The sequence below is a fragment of the Hyla sarda genome, chromosome 13 (assembly GCF_029499605.1).
Source record: "Hyla sarda isolate aHylSar1 chromosome 13, aHylSar1.hap1, whole genome shotgun sequence".
Classification (NCBI taxonomy): domain Eukaryota; kingdom Metazoa; phylum Chordata; class Amphibia; order Anura; family Hylidae; genus Hyla; species Hyla sarda.
Genome location: NC_079201.1, coordinates 10922220 through 10942080, shown reverse-complemented (window position 1 = coordinate 10942080; position 19861 = coordinate 10922220). Strand labels below are relative to the sequence as shown.

Here is a 19861-nt window from a genome sequence, read left to right as displayed (position 1 = left end):
CAGTGGTCTTCAACCTGCGGACCTCCAGATGTTGCAAAACTACAACTCCCAGCATGCCCGGACAGCCATCGGCTCTCCGGGCATGCTGGGAGTTGTAGTTTTGAAACATCTGAAGGTCCGCAGGTTGAAGACCACTGCGGCCTTCGTCCTCATCCAGACCCCCCCCCCCTTTAGTTTTCTACTCACCTCCCCTCGGTGGGAAGGAAGGGTGAGCTGGTCCGGGCCATCTATGCTGCAGGGACCGTCCGGTGGGGAGGGTTAGTCGTTCCGGGCTGTTCATCTTCACCGGGAGGCCCTCTACTTCCCTCCGGGCTGGCCCCGGACTAGTGACGTTGCCTTGACGACGACGCACAGGGACGTCCCTGCGCATGAACGTCCTTGTGCGTCGTCGTCAAGGCAACGTTACTAGCCGGGGCCGGCCCGGAGCGGAGAAGAGGGCCTCCCGGTGAAGATGGACAGCCCGGAACGACTAACCCTCCCCACCGGACGGCCGTTGGCTGTACGGGCATTCTGGGAGTTGTAGTTTTGCAACATCTGGAGGTCCGCAGGTTGGAGACCACTGCCATAGAGATAGCAGCTGTTTACAGACAAAGCTGGCGGGGACGGGTAAAACCACTATACATCATGATCTTATAGACATGGCAGCAGTATACATATAGAGAGGGTAAGGAAGGGGTCTGAGAGTTAGTATGGGGAATATGGTAGGTGATGATGTCATCCTGAAGTTCACATAAAGTCAGCTGACCCAGAAATGTCATCCTGCTCTGACATGTTAAAGGAGTTCTGTAATAAAATATAACTTCTCTCCTATCCAAAAGATAGGGGATAAGTTACAGATTGCGGGGGGGTCCGAGCGCTGGGACCTCCCTGCAATCTCCTGAATGGGGCCCCGGCAGACTGCTGGAAAGGGGTGTGCTGACCCCTGCACAGAGCGGCGGCCAACACGCCCCCTCCATGTATCCCATAGAAATACATGGAGGGGGCGTGTCGGCCGCAGCTTCCTGCCGGGGTCAAATCAACCGCTTCTGGTAGGCTGTCGGGGCCCCGTTCAGGAGATCGCGGGGATTCCCAGCGCTCAGACCCTTCACGATCTATAACTTATCCCCTATCCTTGTCATCCTTTAAGCATTGGAAGGTTTGAAGAGTAAGACTGGTGATCACATGACCAAGTTACAGTAGTGAAAGATATGTATTCTAACTGTGCTAGCATAACACAAATGGCACTGTCAGACTAGAGATCCTGGGTGCATATATTGCTCAGGATGCACACTGGAGTATGGAGCACGTTAGGTTTTATCAATGTGGATAGCAAAAATACCTTTAAACACAGTGATTCATATCATAGGAGTAAGAGCGGACAAACAGTATATGACAAATAATGCCAAAGTCTTCTAAACTCCCTGATTCCAACGTCACTTATATCTCCAGTCATACACTTATGATCAGCACACACTCCGCAGCTCCCACGCTCTCCTTTCTAGATGGCTTTAAAAGATGTTTTTTCCCAACGTTATCTGCAGTAGCTGCGGCGAGTGATTCCTATGTTTACAGCATTGATCCCCTGTGTTTATCTTTGTGATTGCATGTGGGTCCTCTTATTTTATTATTGGTTCACATGTCTGAGGCAGAAGCTTCTATATTCATTGGAGTTTGTGTTTATTTCAAAAGTTTGTGAATGGCTTTTCAACAACATTTCTTAAAGGAGAACTGATTGCGGGCGCCCAAATTTTGGGACACCAATCTACTGCCCGGTGCCCTGGCTCTCCCAATTCATGGAGCAATGGCCAACACTTCCCCTCGTTATATCTCTATGAGAGAGCTGGAGAGTGATGTACTTTGTCTCTCCTAATGAGATGCATGGAGGGGGCGTGTTGACCACCATTCTGTATGGTGGTCGCTCCATGCATGGGGAGAGCTGGTGCACTAGGCAGGAGATCACATGTGGGTCCCAGTGGTCAGACACCTATCCCCTAACTCCTGTACCAGAGTTCCCCTTTCATTTCTAATTAAAACAGATTTTGCACTGACAGAACAGATGCAGAACTTCTGCTGCTTTACTACAATTTTTATACGTGTGGTTCTACTCCTATCTGCTATGTTCACTGCTCACTGTCCCTCACAGAGATCTTCACCTAACACCTGGTATCTCTAAAATGGCTGCTGAAGCTATGTACATAGGCTTTTATATTGGTTTTTACATCATCTCTATCCTACCTTCTCATAGGCTGGGAGAGCTGTTTGAAAGGCATTATTGAATTTCCTGAGGTCATGTGATCGACACAGCTCTGTGCATGGAGCAGTGGTCGCTCCATGCATGAGGAGAACCGGGGCACCAAGCAGGAGATCATGTGTGGGTCCCAGTGGTTGGACCCCCCAACAAGCAAATACTTATTGTTTATTCTGTGGATAGAGGACCTGAGTTCCCCTTTAATCCAAGAGATGCTCTCAACATCTTGGGTTTTGGTACACATGCTAACAAACTTATGGTTACATTCCGAAAATTTGAAAAAAAAAACAAAAAAAAAAAAAACATAAATAAATAAACTTGTATGAATTTTGTATCATCATTTCCCCAGAAGTCTGCATCTCAAAGGTGTTCTTTTTTCATGCAATCCATTGCTGGTCTTCTTCTATTCCTGTAGAAAAATACAAGTTATAGATCATTTCGTCAATTTTTTTTTTTTTTTGAGAGACAGTAAAGCAGAATACTCTGATATGCTATTTTTTTTTTTTTTTGCCAGTGAACATTGGAAACCTGATAGATCCAATTGATGTCAATAGAATGCATTAGGACCAACTAGATTCCCATCACAAATAGAGCCCTTGATGTCAACGTGAACAGGACCTAATTGAGGTGACATTATGTAGTTTTAAATATTTAAAGTAATACTTAAATGTCACACTGTTGAGTTATGTGGAGAGAGATCTTTCAAAGAAGTGTCATAGGTTAGGAAAAGAGGAGAAACTCGTGTACTGGAAGGTTTGAATAAATCCAGAAGGATTATATCACTATACTGTAACTAAATAAAATTCACTATAGAAAGATCAATATTACCCCCATACATTAACCACAGAGGAACAGATACTAGTTCTCTGCACAAAGTAAAATTCTTCCAGACACATCTTATCACTGCAGTTTGGTGCCAATGTATCTTGGCTCCTTACTTTCACATCCACTCCATTTATTGTCCATCTTCTATACCAGTGTTTCCCAACCAGTGTGCTCCCAGCTACAACTCCCAGCATGCCCGGACAACCAAAGTTGGTTTGTTTAGGCTGAACTTGCTTATATACAGTAAGCTAGAAATGCCTTATGCATCCCAGTCTACTTTAATAGATTCCCCGGGTGCATTGGGCCCTACCCAGTAAATCTTTCCCCATGCTACACAGCTAGTAAACACTGGTGTATACATAATTGCTGCCAACTGCTGACTGCCACAGGGTTTTCCAGGCAGAAGCAGAAAGTTTTTGGCTGTGTGCAAGAAACTTTCTGCTTCTGCCTAGGAAACCCCATGGCATTAAGCCAAGATGATGTTGGAGAGGAGAGGTAACTATGGTTTTTATTCATTCCTTTTTTTTTTTATAATGTTTCTATTTTATTACCAGAGACCAGGACTACTTGAAATACTTTAACTTTTAAACATAATAACAGGGTTAATCAGTGGTCAAAGTTTTTTCTTAATACATTATCTTTTCTTTCTTAAACCTGGCATGATATCCATCTACCATCCATTACTAATCCAGGGCTTAGTGTTAGCCTGTAAAATGGTTTGCGATACTCTCCAATTATTACCTCAATATCTCTGGAACCAAGGGTACTGGAAAGAGTCAAGTACTGGCAGGCCCAGAGCATCAGAAAAATGTTGGTCCATACCTATGACAGAAGCAGACTGTTTTTTTTTTAGGAAGGCAATGGACCAACAAGACATATGAAAAGTATTGAACAGTTGTGTTTTAGACCCCAACCAATCACTGCAAGTGCAGTGAGAAATGCACACTAAACCACATGACCGAAACGGTCAAATACTGCAAATTAATGGGACCGCCTCGGTCCTATAGATTAAATGGAGGGAGAGAAGCATTCAGTTGCATTCTTTCCTCCCAGCTTGAGTGCTAAATCTTCACGACTGGTTCACTTTAAGAATTTACTTGATGTCTGTGTTACCTTACTACTATTTTAGAGGCAAAGCTAATTACTCTCTTTGACATTAATGTCAGTAGATATATTTTACTTCATATTGAAAAAAGTGCTTTGGATACATATTTTAAACTTGTAAAAGCAAAAATATTATTTTAAAACTTATTAAAGATCTATTTGTACAAGTGTGAAGGTGATAATTTGTGATTAGAAGAAATGGCCCCGACTGTGCATTGTGAGGGAATTGGACCTTTTAAAAGCATACGAGGCTTCATCTAAAGATGTATAAATATATTATAGACCAGAGAATAAAATGTAAGCTTCAAACACATTAAGCTGCTCTCAAGATCCTTAGCTACGCAGCAGGATGTTTGTCCTGGTGATGCATTCTTCTCCATTAAAAATAATGACTGAATGCTTACAAATAGGAGTCTGGGGATGGCGTTAGCGGTTACGTCTTATGCCAATTATTCCTTCAAGTTTCACCAAAATAACCTAATTAATGTAATAATTTTTTAGATATACATGACAGCTCACTTGAGATTATTTCCAAACAAGTGAATCACACTGTTTTAGGTTTATATTTTCAAAATATTGGTAACTATTGTGTACAAAATCCAAATAAATAAATATAGTCAGGACAGGGGGCAACACTATACAAACTGGGGAACCACTGACATCACCCTCGCTCTCTGCTCACCAAAATCTTAAGCTGTCCATAAGCTGCTTCCTGGCCATGGATAGCGATGCTTCTGGTCTGGCGCAGGATTTCAGTGATGGTGTGGATGTGTTAGAGGACGACAATAGGATTGGGATCCACGGGTGCCGCAGGACCCATTAAAAAACTTGCAGGGGCAGGAAAAAAAAACCTGTGCAGTCCTGCAAACCTCTGAAATGCCACAGGGGGCTGATGAAATGGTACAAGAGGATGATGAAATGGTACAAGAGGATGATGAAATGGTACAAGAGGATGATGAAATGACCCAATGGAGTGATGAAATGGTACAAGAGGGGTGATGAAATGGTAAAAGAGGATGATGAAATGGTAAAAGAGGATGATGAAATGGTAAAAGAGGATGATGAAATGGCAAAAGAGGATGATGAAATGGCACAAGAGGAAGAGGAAATGGCACAAGGGGGAGAGGAAATGGCACAAGGGGGTGATGAAATGGTAAAAGAGGATAATGAAATTGCACAAGGGGGAGAGGAAATGGCACAAGAGGATGATGAAATGACCCAAGGGGGTGATGAAATGACCCAAGGGGGTGATGAAATGACCCAAGGGGGTGATGAAATGACACAAGGGGGTGATGAAATGACACAAGGGGGTGATGAAATGACACAAGGGGGTGATGAAATGACACAAGGGGGTGATGAAATGACACAAGGGGGTGATGAAATGGCACAAAGGGGTGATGAAATGACCCAAGGGGGTGATGAAATAGCACAAGAGGATGATGCAATGGCACAAGGAGGTGATGAAATGGCACGGTATGGGGCTACCTCTAAAAGCTAAAATGTTTGTGGAACAGGCGGGATTGAACATACATGTTGTTGGGAGCGGGCTGTAATGAGAAATCCAGCGGAGGGTGGCCACCAGGTCTAATATCTTAGTACTTCCATAAGTATGGCCTAAAAGGATGCCTGCTAGTTTAAGCATGCCTCTAATGGTGTGATTCAATTTTTTTTTTAAATTGACATATATTTCAAATTTGGCGCCTAGGATAAGCCAGGATAGGGCACCATTTCCCCTGCTCCCCGCTTCCTTATTCATCTCTGTTGCAGCCATCTCAAGGACAAGACCCAGCTTTGTAGAATTGCATTATGCTAAGCCTTGCACTGGAGAGAGCTGCTATAGGTCAGAGCTGGAGTGCGTTGGGCAGCAGAGAAAATGGCGCCTCATTTTGGCATTAGGACGCCCAATTTGATATAGATGTCAGCTGTAAAGTGTGAAATTTGTCAATTTTCTCTTGGGTACCCTTTAATGTTGGCAGGCATAATACACTGCATTATAATCAATAGTTTAGTGTATTATGTAATAAATGTTATAAATGAAACAGAAAAAAAAATTTGGTTTGGAATTATTTTTTTTGTTTTTTTTTTGGCATGCATTAGAGCCCAGGAGCTAATTGATACCATATTGTAGTTAGTATGTCAAGGGAATGGGAAAAACATAATGAAAAACCTATTTTTATTACCTTAATGAAACAACATTTAGGTAACGAAATGTGTTTGTCAGCATGTTGAGTTGTATAGCAATTATACGCAATGCAATGTTAATAGAACCCAATGAAGGCTGTATAGAAAACCTTGTGTATTTTCCACCGATTTCAGGGAATGACCTATTTTCGTTTAGTATTTTAAAAGCCTACTCAAGCATTTCGGCTGGTAACCAGTTTGCCATCTGTTGTGCATTAGTTCTTAATCCTTGAAATGTCTCTGCCTTCGACGTGTCCCTTTTATCTCTGCTCGGAATAAATAGCAACAAACACGTTTGCAGTCAGACGTGGAAATAGGGAAATATGGAAATGTTTTATGTGAAACGTCCCGACATTCAATCCTATGATAACAATTAATAAGTCATGTGACAGGAACATTATCAAAATATCAGAATAATGAATGAGCTCTTGAGGCTTAGGAGTTATTTATTAGCTTTGCCAACAGTGGGAGTATACCGTATATACTCGAGTATAAACCGACCTGAATATAACCCGAGGCACGGACGTCCCTGTGCGTCGTCGTCAAGGCAACGTCACTAGTCCGGGGCCAGCCCGGAGGGGAGTGGAGGGCCTCCTGGTGAAGATGAACAGCCCGGAATGACTAACCCTCCCCACCGGACGGTCCCTGCAGCATAGATGGCCCGGACAAGCTCACCCTTCCTTCCCACCGAGGGGAGGTGAGTAGAAAACTAAAGGGGGGGGGGTCTGGATGATGACGAAGGCCGCAGTGGTTTTCAACCTGCAGACCTTCAGATGTTTCAAAACTACAACTCCCAGCATGCCCGGACAGCCGATGGCTGTCCGGGCATGCTGGGAGTTGTAGTTTTGCAACCTCTGGAAGTCCGCAGGTTGAAGACCACTGAGAAGGAATTGACAGGCGGAGAAATCACTCGAGTATAAGCCGAGGGGGGCGTTTTCATCACGAAAAATCGTGCTGAAAAACTCAGCTAATACTCGAGTATATACGGTAAATTAAGTGCATCAGCAATAACTATTTAATTTTGCATATATTTAAATCATATTAATGCAATTGTGATCAATATTTATTACTTTAATGATTTTACACAATGATTATAGAAATTAGCAAATAGTATTGATTTTAAAATAATACTCAACCGTGTATACAGCTATGTGAAAAACTATGGGTCTCCATGGTTACAACAAACTACAATTGGACTTTATGTGTCACTCCCTTTCATCCGTCCCCATTTTCTTGAAAACCTATAGGAAGAAGGAGATGGAACAGATTAGGAGAGCGGCAAGCAATGGTGTCATAAGGCTACACATGGGGTTTAGTTGTAGCCTTTGAGATACATGGGTCTTAAAATAAGCTGCATATACAAAACAATAAGATATTGTCATGACTGGGGGTAGGGAGCAGTGCAGATGTGTATCTCGTCCCAACCACTGTCCCTACCTACGTGGACGAGTCACCTTAAACAGCAACCTGCAGACCGTCAAATCTAGAGAGCAGTGAAGTACAAAGTAAGCAAGCAAGAGCAAAGTCAGGGAACAGGCAAGAAGTTAGATTACAAGAGGTCAGAACAGTATAGGAATGCGGGAACATTGGAAATAGGATTGCTGGTGATGGGAAAAACCAAAATCCTAGGAACAGGCTGGAGACACTGAGCAGACACTGAGGGAATTGCCACGGTGACATCATCTCAGGGGTCATGAGCACTTACTCTACAGAAGACCAGGAGAGGCCAGAAGGGGGTTGGATTGAGTTGTAGTTATTTTCCCTCCTATATTTTTTAGGAGTTTGCAGTGCTATGGTGTGTTTGCAAGCTGGCAAAGGGGGCCGGGAGCCCTCTTACAGAGATGAGAATATCCCTTTAAAGGGATTCTCCGCTGCCCTGCCTTCCGGAGCTCCGCTCGCAGCGTCTGGAAGTTCATTACTCCGAACGCTGTGTGCGGGCTTCTGTGTTCGAGGCTGCCCTCTTGTGACGTCACGCCCGCCCCCTCGTGACGGCGTGAACTTCCGGACGCTGCGAGCGGAGCTCCGGAAGGCAGGGCAGTGGAGAATCCCTTTAATGTCTATTAGGCATCTATTTTTGTACTTACTCTGAAAATATGCAAGTAACTATCTATCTTTCCCTAAAGATTTATGTAGCATTGGTCGCCCCAAAATAGTTAATTACCATGCAACATATCTAAAAACTATTTTTATAGACCATCCTTAGGTTAGGAGTCAATGTTTTAGGAGACTTAAAGACTTTACTGGGCCTTTCTTTGGGGTTCAGAATCTCCTAAGACACATCTATCAGCTAATGATTAGTGATGATGAGCGGCAAGGGCCATATTCGAATTTGCGATATTTCACGAATATATGGATGAATATTCGTCCTATGTTCGTGAAATTCGCATATTCACTATGTTTGTTCTCTTTTTTTTTTCAATGCGAAAATTCGTTATGAAATTCGCATAGTGCGCATGCGTGATTATATCTTTCACCTAAAAGAAGGGAGGAATCAGTGTCCTCTGACTGGAAGTGCAGATATTCACAATAATTTTCATATTTACAATTTAATCCCCAAATTAATATAGCTTAAATTGGCACTGTCAGAATCCAAAACTCTTTATATATGTTGTACATCTTGGGAAAACATTAAAGGGGTACTTTTTTTTTTTTTTTTTTTAAATCAACTGGTGCCAGAAAGTTAAACAGATTTGTAAGTTACTTCTATTAAAAAAATCTTAATCCTTCCTGTACGTATTAGCTGCTGATTACTACAGAGTGAGTTCTTTTTTTTTGGATTTCTTTTCTGTCTGTCCACAGTGCTCTCTGTTGACACCTCTGTCCATTTCAGGAACTGTCCGGAGCAGGATAAAATCCCCATAGCAAACATGTGCTGCTCTGGACAGTTCCTAAAATGGACAGAGGTGTCAGCAGAGAGCACTGTGGACAGACAGACAAGAAATCCAAAAAGAAAAGAATTTCCTCTGTGGTATTCAGCAACTAATAAGTACTGGAAGGATAACATTTTTAATAGAAGTCATTTACAAATCTGTTTAACTTTTTGGCACCAGTTGATTAAAAAAAAAAAAGTTTTCCACCGGAGTACCCCTTTAACCTTTGAAATATATGCCATAAAAAGTTATCTACTTTTACAGCTTATAAAAAAGAACATAAGAACATAATCCTATTTCACTGCAGCATAATCATTGTCCCATCTGAAGCACATGCTAGGACAAAGGAATTGAGGGCGGGACTAGCACTTCTCTGTGCTCACTCCTGTCCTATCAGACTGCAGAATGAAAACAGTGAGGAGGTGGTTACAGAGCAGCCTGCAGTGATTGGATGAAGAGACCAGCACAACAGAGCAGACTCAGGGAGGAAGTGAATGCATGGTGAGTGAGGGCAGGCTCAGTTCTTGCCCCGTCACACCTCGTCCTGAGCAGTGGATGTCAGAATGAGCGAGCAACAGAGCGGAGTCAAATACATACAGTAAGCTAGATACATCAAAAGACATGTAAAGCATCCACATGACTTAACATAACGTAACATATAGAAGTATTATTATTTTCTGTGATATGACTGGTACGCTTTAATCTCTCAGGGAATGGTTGCAACCCTTACCAGAAAAGTATTCCTGGACTATGATTATGGGCCTAAAATAATTACTAAGGGACCTGAGGGCCCATTGCAACCATAAAAACCCAACAGCCACCTCTTATTCCATCACTTCCTCCCTATGTCCAATCACTTAGATGCCAAAGTGACTATTGACATCTGCATCTAAGCGGTTAAACAGACAGGATCAGATTGTTTTCCAATCCCAGTCACTGCAGTAAAATGTCTGTAGAAGACTCAGCTCCTGAGCCAACTCCATCCACAACTTTTAGACCTTGTATTTGGATTCTAGTTTATACATCCTTTTCAATTTAACCCTTTTTTTTTTAAAACAAAAAATTGTTTCATTTATTTGAAGCCATTGTCAGAAATAACTGCGCAGACATGCCTCTGCCATAAACAAGAATTTTCAACGTGGCTGAACACAGCTTGGCACCGCCATGTAGAACGACTTCACAATGTAACATCTAAGTTCACCGCATTTTGGCAGGCACCAGCCGTGGCCAATGCTGTTTTCTATCCTTTGCAATTTTCTATCCGGCCAACGAGTAGACAGGAAAGAATATGGCCAAGTATCTTTGTACGTTTGATTTGTTTAATCAGTTAACGAATTTGGACCATTTTGTCGCGGTTTGTAAGAAAATGGTTTACGTGCGCCCACATAATGGTAAGCAGAAATGACTCACGCCATGTTTTCGGCTCGAAGTATATATTTTTTCTGATACATTTCGGAGTAATTAATAACAAGCCTACGAAGGAATTGCACTTGAAGCTGAATGTATACATGTGTACCAACAGTTTAATGTTATTTACTGTGTTCCGCCCACACGTCTTAATTACATTTTAGAGTTAGCACATTAGCGAGGGTGATAATTTACGCTGCTGCCAACTTGGATACGTTATCATTTTTGTGATGTTTCTATAATAAATCTGAAGACAACTTTGATGGCGCAAGTTAATTTGTACGAGCTATTAATGCTTGTCAGGTAATTGCATTTTCCTTGTGAAGGTTTAACTTTGATGGCTTGGAATAAAGGGTGAAAAAAAATCCAGTGCGCTCCATCCGAAGTCTTTAATTTTGCATCGGTTAATAATGTGTCAGCTGGCAGAGTTTCTTCAAATTTTTTTTTTTTATCCAGACCACTTTATATACTCCGAGTTGATCAGTGTAATGGAATATTAAAATGAGTAATATTTTGGAGCAGTTAAGATTTATGAATTTATTTTCTGAAAAGCTATCAGGCCCTACAGGGGGATCAGCTTTCAGACCCTACAGGGGATCAGCTATCAGGCCCTACAGGGGATCAGCTATCAGGCTTTATAGGCGGATCAGCTTTCAGACCCTACAGGGAATTAGCTATCAGGCTTTACAGAGGGATCGGCTTTCAGACCCTACAGGGGATCAGCTATCAGGCTTTATAGGGGGATCAGCTTTCAGACCCTACAGGGAATTAGCTATCAGGCTTTACAGGGGGATCAGCTTTCAGACCCTACAGGGGATCAGCTATCAGGCCCTACAGGGGATCAGCTATCAGGCCCTACAGGGGATAAGCTATCAGGTCCTACAGGGGATCAGCTATCAGACGCTACAAGGGATCAGCTATCAGGCCATGCGGGGTATCAGCTATCAGGCCCTATGGGGATCAGCTATCAGGCCCTACAGGGAATCACCCATCAGGCCCTATGGGGAATCAACTATCAGGCCCTACAGCAGGTAAGCCATTAGGCCTTACATGGGATCAGCTATCAGGCCCTACAGGGGATCAGCTATCATGCCCTACAGGAGATCCACCATAAGACCCTACAGGGGATCAGCTATCAGGCCCTACAAGGGATCAGCTATCAGACTCTACAAGGGATCAGCCATCAGGCCCTATGGGGAATCAACTATCAGGCCCTACAGGAGATAAGCCATTAGGCCTTACATGGGATCAGCTATCAGTCTCTACAGGGGATCAGCTATCAGACCCTACAGGGGATCAGTTATCAGTCTCTACAGGGGATTAGCTATCAGGCTCTACAGGGGATCATCTATCAGGCCCTACAGGAGATCCGCCATCAGGTCTTACAGGGGATTACCTATCAGGCCCTACAAGGGATCAGCTATCAGGGCCTACAGTGGATCAGCTATCAGGCCCTACAAGGGATCAGCTATCAGGCCCTACAGGGGATCAGCTACCAGGCCCTACAGGGATCAGCTATCAGGCCCTACAGGGATCAGCTATCATGTCCTACAGGCGATCAGCTATCAGGCCCTACAGAACAAAAATGGTATTCAATGCTGCCCCCCATAAAAATGACTGATAGTTTGGCAGACTATACAAGTAGATTACTGAATGTACTGATCAATGATATGCCAATGCATAGCATTGAACATTTCTATAAATAGTCCCTTGTGTGGACGTGAAAATATAAAAAGGCCCCTCCCCCTAAACAAATTAAATCACCCCCTTTTCCCATTTTACAAATAAAAAAAATTAAGTAAAAACATATTTGGTATCCCCCCCTATTTTTGAGTTTCTAAATTGCAATTTTTTCAAAATCCTTACTACTATAGGGGCACAGGCATATAGCGGGAACAATGTGGGCTCTGTTACTAGGGCAAAACACATGTGGAGATTATATAGAGGGGGGGGGATTATACTGACATGGGAAGTGTAGAATGTTGGTCAGATTAAGTGGAAATGTGTCACGGCCAGGGAAGTTTTCTTTGGATGGAGAAGAAAAAGCAAAGTGACGACTCCAATCGAAAAAAGATGCCCCGTGTGAGTCACTGGATAGAACTGCACTGTAATCACCTATTCAATCTGCAAAGCCTGTGTAGAGCAGGAATATACCACTCTGTGGTTACTGTATGGGAGGAATACTGGTCTTATTGTAGCACCGTATTTTCTGGCGTATAAGACGACTGGACGTAGAAGACGACACCCAACTTTTACAGTTAAAATATAGATATTGGGATATACTCGCCGTATAAGACTACTCCTCTACTGCGATGTACGGTACCTTACCAGTGATTGGCTGGTTGTTATATACAAAGCCTGCTTGGATTGGTCAGCTCTCCCTGTCTGCCCAGCCCTCCCTGTCTCCAAGACTATCAGAGCGGCACATGCCTCTTTCACCCATCTGGCCCGCCCTTGTATCCTATTACCGCACCTCTTTCTCTGCCTCTCAGATCTCGCACATGCGGCACCCTTGTATCCCATTAACATACCTCCTTCTCCGCCTCTCTAATCTCCCCAATGCACACCAGCGCCGCCTGTCAGATTTTGCACATGTGCACCTGCGCCGCCTCTCACATCTTGCACATTTACGTCTGCACCGCCTCAGATGTCACACATGCTACACTGCAGTCCTCAGGAGCGAGATCTGAGAGGCAGAGAAAGAGGTACGGTAATAGGATACATACAAGGGCGGGCCAGACGGTTGAAAGATGCGTGTTTTTCTGGGCACAGCGGTGCTCTCTCTCCCTATCCATACCCCAGGTGCCCCGCTCTCTCTCTATCCATACCCCGGGTGCCCCGCTCTCTCTCTCCATACCCTGGGTGCCCCGCTCTCTCTCTCCATACCCTGGGTGCCCCGCTCTCTCTCTCCATACCCTGGGTGCCCCGCTCTCTCTCTCTCTCCATACCCTGGGTGCTCCGCTCTCTCTCTCTATCCATACCCTGGGTGCCCCGATCTCTCTCTATCCATACCCCGGGTGCCCCGCTCTTTCTCTCTATCCATACCCCGGGTGCCCCGCTCTTTCTCTCTATCCATACCCCGGGTGCCCCGCTCTTTCTCTCTATCCATACCCCGGTGCCCCGCTCTTTCTCTCTATCCATACCCCGGTGCCCCGCTCTTTCTCTCTATCCATACCCTGGGTGCCCCGCTCTCTCTATCCATACCCCGGGTGCCCCGCTCTCTCTCTCTCTCTATCCATACCGTGTGTGCCCCGCTCTCTCTCTCTATCCATACCGTGTGTGCCCCGCTCTCTCTCTCTATTCATACCCTGGGTGCCCCGCTCTCTCTCTCTATTCATACCCTGGGTGCCCCGCTCTCTCTCTATCCATACCTTGGGTGCCCCGCTCTCTCTCTATCCATACCTTGGGTGCCCCGCTCTTTCTCTCTATCCATACCCTGGGTGCCCCACTCTCTCTCTCTCTATCCATACCCTGGGTGCCCCACTCTCTCTCTCTATCCATACCCTGGGTGCCCAGCTCTCTCTATTCATACCCTGGGTGCCCCGCTCTCTCTCTATCCATACTACAGGTGCCCCGCTCTCTCTCTATCCATACCCCAGGCGTCCTGGCCGACTGCAGCACCCACCCTATAAGATGACACCCGGCGTGTAAGACGACCCCCGACTTTTGATAACATTTTCCTGGGTTAAAAAGTCAGAAAATACAGTAGTTTTTCTTTCAATAACACTATGGTGGTATCAGTTTGTCATTGTGTGGTGATAATTTAGTGGTATAGATGTGGCTGTATAATTTAGTACAGTAAAGAAGTCCGGGTACTTTTCTAGTAAATAAATACATTAAATGAAGAAAATCACAACTTTTTCCATTACAAAGATAGTATAAATGTTGCACCAGAATTTTCATATGTAATTTTCATTTTTTTTTTTTGAAAACTCAGTCGAAATTTGTGTGAAAATCAAACTAATTTTTTTGTCCCCCACTAAGTGAATCTGGTCTTAATGTCCCTGTGGAATTGAGGGGGACACATCTCTTTTGCCATTAACACTCAAACTCCTTTTAGCTACAGTCAATTGAAAATCCACACCCACTTGCCTGACTGTGCGGTTTTGGTTGTATGGCGTCGCTGTGGGAATGTTTGAGGCCAGGCTAAAGAAAAGTCACCTCATCTATTTGTGATAATGTCTTATTGCTACAAGAACATTTGCTGTAATATTTTGGCGGATTATACCAGTGCAGAGGTTAATCAAAACGTGTAATCAAATGACATTCATGGTCGGGGATTTCGGCAGAACGTTTTATTATGTTAACACTTATTAATGTATCTTTTCATAGAATTAAGACATTTATTATTATCTTAATTAACTCAGGATTTGGGTTCATAAGGAACTATTTAATGGATTAGCGGCTGCCTGTAAAACATAGATGAACTCAATAGATTTCATTGCCTGAGATGCGCAATAAAATGATGTGAAGTTTTTTTTTCTCCGTTTTTTGTAATGTTTCTAAACCGCTTTCAAAGATATGTAAATGATGAGCGCATAACGTATAAAATGTGTTTTTCATTCCGCTGTTATTTACTATCAATCACATCCTTGAAGTCCATTGAACGTGTAGTGGTTGGGAGCAGCGCGGTCCGATGTGCGGCGGTAATTAGCGAACAGACTTTAGAGCCGAATGTATTCTCCGTATAGAATGAGAGATGAAAACAAAGATGAATGCAAACAAAAATGATTCATCTCCATTCCAGACTGCATCAATATTCTAAGAAGGAAGAATAACACTTCATCAAATGCGCCAGCAATTAAAACGGGACTGGAGACTCCCGGCACTGGGCGGGGAATCACAAGTTCCTTGGAGACTAGTGCAGTGTATACATTGTAGATGTTACTACTGGGTTTAACCCCTTAAGGACACAGCCCATTTTGACCCTTAAAGGGGTAGTCCGATGGAAACCTTTTTTTTTTTTTTTAAATCAACTGGTAAAACAGATTTGTAAATCACTTCCATTAAAAAACCTTAATCCTTCCAGTACTTCTTAGGGGCTGTATACTAAAGAGAAATCCAAAAAAGAAATGCATTTCCTCTGATGTCATGACCACAGTGCTCTCTGCTGACCTCTGCTGTCCATTTTAGGAACTGTCCAGGACAGGAGAAAATCCCCATAGCAAACATATGCTGCTCTGGACAGTTCCTAAAATGGACAGCAGAGGTCAGCAGGGAGCACTGTGGTCATCACATCAGAGGAAATGCATTTCTTTTTTGGATTTCTCTTTAGTATACAGCCCCTTAAAAGTACTGGAAGGATTAAGAATTTTTAATAGAAGTGATTTACAAATCTGTTTAACTTTCTGGCACCAGTTGATTTAAAAAAAAAAAAAAAAAAAAAAGGTTTCCACTGGAGTACCCCTTTAAGGGGTACTCCGCTGCTAGACATGTTGGCAATACCTAATATGCTTATTTATTTATTTATTTAATTTATTTTTTTTACATTTTTTTATTTATTTGTAAAATGGGAAAAGGGGCCAATTTTATTTGTTATTGGTTGAGGGGCTTATTTACATTTTTAAAAACTTTACTTTTTTTTTTTTTTTACTTTTGTTAAGTCACCACAGTCTTTTGATTTGTATTGCTGTTCGGTGCTATGCATTGGCATAGCATTGATCAGTGATATATGCGATCTACTTGTACAGCCAGGGGATTTTGTGAGACTCATCGAACCAACATCAACGCGATTGCAGGGGCCTGATGAGTCAAGAGAGCAGCCATAGGTCCCCTTAACTGGTCTGCCAAATGGCAGAGGGGGGCAGATCAGTTATGGGGACCTACGGCTGCTCTCTTGACTCATCAGGCCCCTGCAATCATGTTGATGTTGGTCCGATGAGTCACGCAAACCCCCCCCTAGGTGACCAGTATTGAAGGTTAATGGCCGGCATCAGCGTCATCACCTATCGGGGTTTTGTGAGACTAATCTGACCAACATCAACATGATTGCAGGAGCCTGATGAGTCAAGAGAGCAGCCGTAGGACCCCTTAACTGATCTGCCCCCTCTGCCATTTGGCAGACCAGTTAAGGGGACCTACGGCTGCTCTCTTGACTCATCAGGCCCCTGCAATCGCGTTGATGTTGGTTCGATGAGTCTCACAAAATCCCCCTAGGTGATCAGTATTCAGGGTTAATGGCCGGCATCAGCGTGATCACGGATGTCCACCATAAGCTGCGGGTCCCCAACTACTTATAGCAGCTGGGACCCATGGTCTATGGAGCAATCACAGCTCCTGCTGTCACTATGTTGCAGAGCATAAATGTACGTCCTGGTGTGCCGGGCACCAGGGAGCACATTAATGCTCTGCTTCCCCTAGGGATTAAAACTAGACTTCTACCTTCAGAGATCTGTTCTACTTCTGGCCATTCATTTCCCTAAGGGTGCCGTCACATATTTCCAGTTATCCGGCTCAGTTTTCCTCCGACGCTGTAGAAAGCACTAGTGTTCCAGAGAGCACAGCAGAACCAGAATTGATGTAAATGATGTGATCAAAAAGCATAAAATAGAGTTAAAGGGGTTGTCCGGCAAAAGTATAATAAAGAAACTTACTTATGTTATTAGCCCTACTGCACAGCTCTTCCATTATAAGACTCAGAGATCCCATCCCAGAAGTAGAGCTTCTGTCTCTGTTCCCCCTTCTCTACTGTCTGCTCAGGAGAAGACCATTGATGTAAAGGGGAGGAGCTCATATTACTGCTCATAAGATTTTAAAGCAGCAGGAAGCCTTTCTCAGTCACAGACATTTCCCTCAGAAAAGGCTCACTGCTGGCTTATCTGAGAAAGGCTTCCTGATGCCCCAAAATCAGCAATGTGAGCTCCCCCTCTTCACATCAATGGTCTGGTCCTCAGCAGACAGGATGGGAGGAAGCAGGGATGGGAGATCCATATTCAGAAAATGTGATGTGATGTCACAGCCACCAGACAGGCAACTCAGCTGATATGGAGAGATCTGTGCACAATGGCTAATAACATTATATTGACAAATTGCTTTATTATACTTTTTGACACCATACAAAGGTAATTTATTTGACTGGACAACCCCTTTAACCCCTTAATGACACAGGACATAAATGTACGTCCTGGTGAGGTGGTACTTAACGCACCAGGACGTACATTTACGTTCTAAGCATAACTGCGAGCATCGTAGCGATGCTCGCATCATGCGCGGCAGGTCCCGGCTGCTGATAGCAGCCAGGGACCCGCTCGTAATGGTGGACATCCACGATCGCCCGGATGTCCGCCATTAACCCCTCAGATGCCGTGATCAATGTAGATCACGGCATCTGCAGCATTGTGGTACTTTGAATGGATGATCGGATCGCCCGCAGCGCTACCGTGGCGATCCGATCATCCAGCATGGTGGCCGGAGGTCCCCTCACCTGGCTCCGGCCATCTCCCGGGGTCTTCTGCTCTGGTCTGCGATCGAGCAGACCAGAGCAAAAGATGACCGATAATACTGATCAGTGCTATGTCCCATACATAGCACTGAACAGTATTAGCAATCGAATGATTGCTATAAATAGTCCCCTATGGGGACTATTAAAGTATAAAAATAAAAAGTAAAAAAAGTAAAAAATTTAAGTAAAAAAAATTTGAAAAACCACCTCCCCCAATAAAAACGTAAATTGTCCCATTTTCCCTATTTGACCCCCAAAAAGTGTCCACATTTTTTTATATACATATTTGGCATCACCGCGTGTGTAAATATCCCAACTATTAAAATAAAATGTTAATGATACTGTACGGTGAACGGCCTGATCGTAAAAAAAAAAAGAAAATTTCAAAATAGCTGTTTTTTTATTCCCCCAAAAAATTATAAAAAAAGTATTAAAAGTTTATATAAGCAAATATGATATCAATAAAAAGTAAATATCACGGCGCAAAAAATGAGCCCTCATACCGCCGCTTATACAGAAAAATGAAAAAGTTATAGGTCTTCAAAATAGGGGGATTTTAAAAGAACTAATTTGGTCAAACAGTTTGCGATTTTTTTAAGCGCAACAGTAATAGAAAAATATCCTATCACGGGTGTCATTTTAATCGTATTGACCCAAAGAATAAAGAACACATGTCATTTTTACCGTAAATTGTACGGCGTGAAAGCGAAACCTTCCAAAATTAGCAAAATTGCGGTTTTCTTTTTAATTTCCCCACACAAATAGTATTTTTTTGGTTGCGCCATACATTTTATGGTAAAGTGAGTGATGGCATTACAACGGACAACTGGTCGCGCAAAAAACAAGCCCTCATGCTAGTCTGTGGATGAAAATATAAAAGAGTTATGATTTTTTGAAGGCGAGGAGGAAAAAACAAAAACGTAAAAATAAAATTGTCCTTAAGGCCCAAATAGGCGAAACTGAAGCTTTGGGAGAAAATGCGTCACTTGAGAGAACCTTAAATTACCAATGATGTTATTAGGTCCCAACAACTGCAACAGTAACACAACACCTGACAACATCACTATAAAAATAATAAAAATAAGACTACAAAAAAGCTAAATAAATACATTAGGCTGCAGAATCAAAGATGGTGGCCAATATAAGTGGTTTGGACTGTAAATGTAGGCTGCTCTGTTATTTGGGGCATTGTTGCCTTTTTCTATTCAATCTTTCATATAGATTGAAATCCAACAGCTGTAAATATTTGGAATTGATTTTGGAATTCTCTGTACAGCTATAAATTCTGTACAATTATGCAAATAAACACTGAACCATATGCTTTTCTTGACACAGGTAGAGTTGTTTTAAAAACGAAATGGAATGGTAAGTTTGGGTTCCGATTCTCTCCATCTGTTCCTATGCACGGCATTGGGCTACGATGGTAATAAGGCATTTAATTACCAGTCATAAGAAATGTCTGCTACATTAACCATTATGAAGAGGTGAAAAAAGGAAAGTATCACAACAATTTAGTATTCACTAATATGACCTGGTTCATTGACTTGTTCATTGCTAAAGGTATGGGATGTCATATTAATGAGATATAAAGAATGTTGTCTCCCTAATGAGTTATTTATGAACTCGGTTAATTGTGGTAAGACAGGATTCCATTGGCCTTACAGAGAAGCTTATACAGGGCCGGACTGGGGATAAAAACCAGCCCTGGAAATGATTGCATTCCAGCCCCACAACACATTGTGCCAGCCATCGGCCACCGTGTGCACAGGCGTATTACTTTACATGGATATATATATATATATATAT

The 19861-nt window shown here is 43.0% G+C and overlaps 1 long non-coding RNA gene across 1 annotated transcript in view; it reads right to left on the bottom strand.

Annotated features, from left to right (window-relative positions):
• Positions 1-1561: 1561 nt before the first annotated feature.
• LOC130297554 (uncharacterized) overlaps positions 1562-19861 on the bottom strand; it is a 145123-nt gene continuing 126823 nt past the window's right edge. Inside the window, exon 3 of the long non-coding RNA XR_008849582.1 lies at positions 1562-2636. This is a non-coding gene — a long non-coding RNA (uncharacterized LOC130297554). The remainder of the gene's footprint in view (positions 2637-19861) is intronic.